Source organism: Equus quagga, chromosome 1 (genome assembly GCF_021613505.1).
Source record: "Equus quagga isolate Etosha38 chromosome 1, UCLA_HA_Equagga_1.0, whole genome shotgun sequence".
Classification (NCBI taxonomy): Eukaryota; Metazoa; Chordata; class Mammalia; order Perissodactyla; family Equidae; genus Equus; species Equus quagga.
The window spans coordinates 157,834,593-157,838,753 of record NC_060267.1 but is presented as its reverse complement, the minus strand read 5'-3'; positions in this window follow the sequence as shown (position 1 = coordinate 157,838,753).

Here is a 4,161-nt window from a genome sequence, read left to right as displayed (position 1 = left end):
TACCTTGTTTTTAACTTCTTCAATCATTTTTCCTAGGACAGGTCATTAATTTGAAGAAGGAAAATTTAGTAGTATGCCACAATCATGAATATATAACCATAAATGCTAGAAATTCTAAAACAGAATATTTTTAGTTTCACACCACATAATATCTTTTGTTTTTTTGTTAAGCAATAATTCCAAATGGCTTATATGGTGTGTACTAGCAGCCTAATAAATATTTACGAGGACACAATTTTTGGCCTCTTAAAATTTACATATTTATATTATAAATATTAACGATGCTTAAGAGAGATTCTTAGATTTAGCTCATCAAAGAATGGCAAAGTAATGACCTGAACTTGATCTTAGTCCAGAAGAAACGGGGAGAGTTCGAGTGTGTGTGCTTTTCATTTACTCCTTCCTTCCTTCCATCGCTTACGTGCAGAAACTTTTTTTTTCCACAAAGAAAAACTAAACATCTTTTCACCTTTCCTTGCCCCCAAACAAAGCACTCCAGTAAACCAAAACCAAACACCAGACATAATTGTATCCTTATGTTTTGTCATGGATATAAAGTAAGAAGGCAGCATGCACCTCAGGCAGCTGTGGGCCATGCTGTCATAATGACATGTCTCTTGTGATATTGGTTCTTTGAATGATTAAACGATTATTCAGTTATTTCAATGACGTCATTCTGTTGCAGTTGCTTTGGCTATTTTGCTTTCATACTGCAAATGTGTTAAAAATTTAAGTCCCAGCTTGAACTTTTATTTATGCTGAGATCAGCCCAGTGGATTGCCTAATTCTACAGTGCCTGCAGGGCTGGCACTTCTGGGCAGGCAGCCAGCACTCTCAGGTCAGCAGGAACTATTTCAGCTCAATTTATAAAGCAAAACAAAAGGATCCAGTTGACCTATAAGGATCAACTCTGCAAGAATTAATGCTAACCACAAGGGTGACTATTCACAGCTTGCCCATCTTCTTGAGAAAATAAAACATTCTTCAGAGATTTTTTTCTGTCCTTTAAATGAAAGCATCCATTCTTGCTCTCTTGTAAAAAACATTTCCAGGGGCCGCCCCATGGTGGAGTGGTTAAGTTCACGCGCTCCGCTTCCTGGCCAGCGTTTCGCTGGTTCAGATCCTGGGCGTGGACATGGCACTGCTCATCAGGCCACATTGAGGCGATGTCCCACGTGCCACAACCAGAAGAACCCACAACTAAAATATACAACTGTGTACTGGGGGGATTTGGAAAGAAAAAGCAGGAAAAAAAAAAGAAGATTGGCAACAGTTGTTAGCTCTGGTGCCAATCTTTAAAAAAAAAAATTTCCAGAGAATATCAGAAAACTTATTACCCAACAGCTTTTTGAAAATATATAAAAGATGGCTTAAGGGATCCATGTAATAAATGATTTCTAAATCTTGAAAGAATGGCAAGATAAAACAGTGGTGATTGTGCAGCAGGCCTTACTCCAGTCTAATGCACCCACTCTTTCCCTTTGTACCTTGAAGGTGATCTTAAAGGTTTCTCAGTTCTTCAGGTTGTTCTCACATATTATGCAAACAAAGATGAAAGGCCATGAAGTCAGCATTCCAAGGGCGGAATTCAGCCTCTGCTGTTACCAAACCTTTTCCATCCATCAGTCCAAACACTCTAATGAACTGTGAGCTTTGCTTTGCCTTTCTTCACTTTACCTGAGTGACTTTTTGGGGTCTGTATTTACTCTCTAGTGCTTCTGCAACAAGTTACCACGAATTTGGTGTCATGACATGACACAGACATTATCTTACGGTTCAGGAGGTCAGAAGTTCAAAATGGGTCTTAATTCCCCCTTGTCATGTAACATAAGATAATCACAGGTTTGGGGAATCATGTCACAGAATGTGGACATCTTTGGGAGTATTATTCTGCTTATCACAGTGTCTTTGTCAAGCAGTAATGCCACAACTTAGGTTTCAACCATGTTGATCTCCTCCGTGCTCAGTAAACCTGCTCCTTCTTTCTCATTTAGATGCCTTTACACAGACTTTATCTTCCAGGATCTCTTGTACTTTCCTTTCATCTTTGCTCTCCCAGATGGCCCCCTTCTAACTGCCTGACCCCCAGCATCTGAATTTCTACTCATCATTCAAACAAAAGTCACCTGTTTGGTGACGGCATTTCTGACTCTTTCATGACATCGTTTCATTCCTCTATTACAGCTCTTTCTACACGTCATTTATTCCTCATTTCACAAACATTTATTCAGGAATAATCGTGTGTCAGATGAATGTACTAGAGTACAAGATGGATAGGGTCCCTGCTCTCATGTATCCCATATCTTCATAGAGGATAAAATAAACAAGTAAATGAATAAAATAATTTCAGATAGTGACAAGGATTGTGGAGCAAGGGTGGAACAACATTAAATAGGGATCAGGGAAGTCTCCAGAAGGAAATAGAAATAAATGTAGAGAATAAGAAGGAAGTGGGGCTGACCCCATGGCCTAGTAGTTAAGTTCAGCGTGTTCCACTTTGGCTGCCCGGGTTATGGGCGAGGACCTACACCACTTGTTGGTGGCCATGCTGAGGCAGCAACCCACATACAAAATAGAGGACGATTGGCATGGATGTTAGCTCAGGGCGAAATCTTCATCAAGCAAAAAGAGGAAGATTGGCAATAGATGTTAGCTCAGGGTGAACCTTCTTTAGCAAAAAAAAGGAGGCTTCGTGTGATGATCTGAGGGAAAAGCATTCCAGGCAGAAGGAATAGCAAATGTAAAGGCCCTGAACTGGGAATGAGCTTGGGAGGTTGGAGGAAAGGAAAGGACTCCGGTTAAGCCAGAGTGGAAGGATAGTCAGGGAGAGGGGAGGGAGATGAGGTTGGAGACAGAGGGAAGGGCCCGGTCACGTGGGACCCCCTAAGCCATGAGAAAGAACTTGGGTTTTGTTCTATGTGAAATGAAGAGCTATTGGAGGCTTTTAAGCAGGGAGGTAACACAATTTGATTTAGATTTTAAACAGATCACTCAGAACGGATTGTTGGGGGGCAAGATCAGAGGCAGAGGGACCAATTAGGAGCTTGGATGTCATTGTCAGGATGGAGAAAATCATGAGGTTAGAGGTGATGGCACATTGTAATTATCTGCTTACGGGCAAAATCTTAAGCGCCTACTGTGGCAAAAGATTAAATACATCGAATTTAGCCATTAATGAGCATATTATGAAGAGTATGTAACAGTCGTTCTCTCTCATTAGAAGCCCTGGAAGTCCTTGAGGGTAGAGACGGCATCTTTTCATCCCCAGGGCTTACTACAGTGCCTGTGTATCGTAGGTATATACTAGGTATCCAAAAATGCCGAATGATGTATGTAATCTTGTCATCTCTAGCTATTAGACTTTTATGAAGCAGGACATTTTGACCTGGCCTTTACCTCTTTGCTCCATCAGCAGCTCCGATACTTGGTACAAAGTGGGAGAAATCGTTAGGAGACTTGTTCAACAGTACAGTAGCCCAGTCATGAAGCTTGTACCAATCCTGAAATATCTGAGGGGAATTTATCACATTTTTTCATGAATTTTTCATGAATTAGATAAAAAAGAAGCAGAAGAGGCTTTTAAAAAGAGATCAGGGCCGGCCCGGTGGCGCAGCGGTTAAGTTTGCACGTTCCACCTCTCGGTGGCCCAGGGTTTGCTGCTTTGGATCCCAGGTGCGGACATGGCACCACTTGGCCAAAAAGCCATGCTGTGGTAGGCATCCCACGTATAAAGTAGAGGAAGATGGGCATGGACGTTAGCTCAGGGCCAGTCTTCCTCAGCAAAAAGAGGAGGATTGGCAGTAGTTACCTCAGGGCTAATCTTCCTCAAAAAAAAAAAAAGAGATCAGATTTGTAGCGAATATCACAGTAAAAATAAAACTGACAACAGCTAAAACTAAACATGGTAAAATTTGTTGCTGACTCAAAAATAATAGTATTAAATCTTGGCAAATTGAAAATCTGCAAAATTTGATAAGGCAGATGACCTGGAAGAAATAAATCTTTGAAAGGAAGCTTAAAGGTTGAAGCTCTGACTGGCAAAAAAAGAAAAGAAAGAGAGAGAGAGAGAGAGAGGGAGTGAGAGAGAGAGAGAGAGAGAAAGAGAGAGAGAAAGAGAAAGAAAGAAAGAAAGAAAGAAAGAAAGAAAGAAAGAAAGAAAGA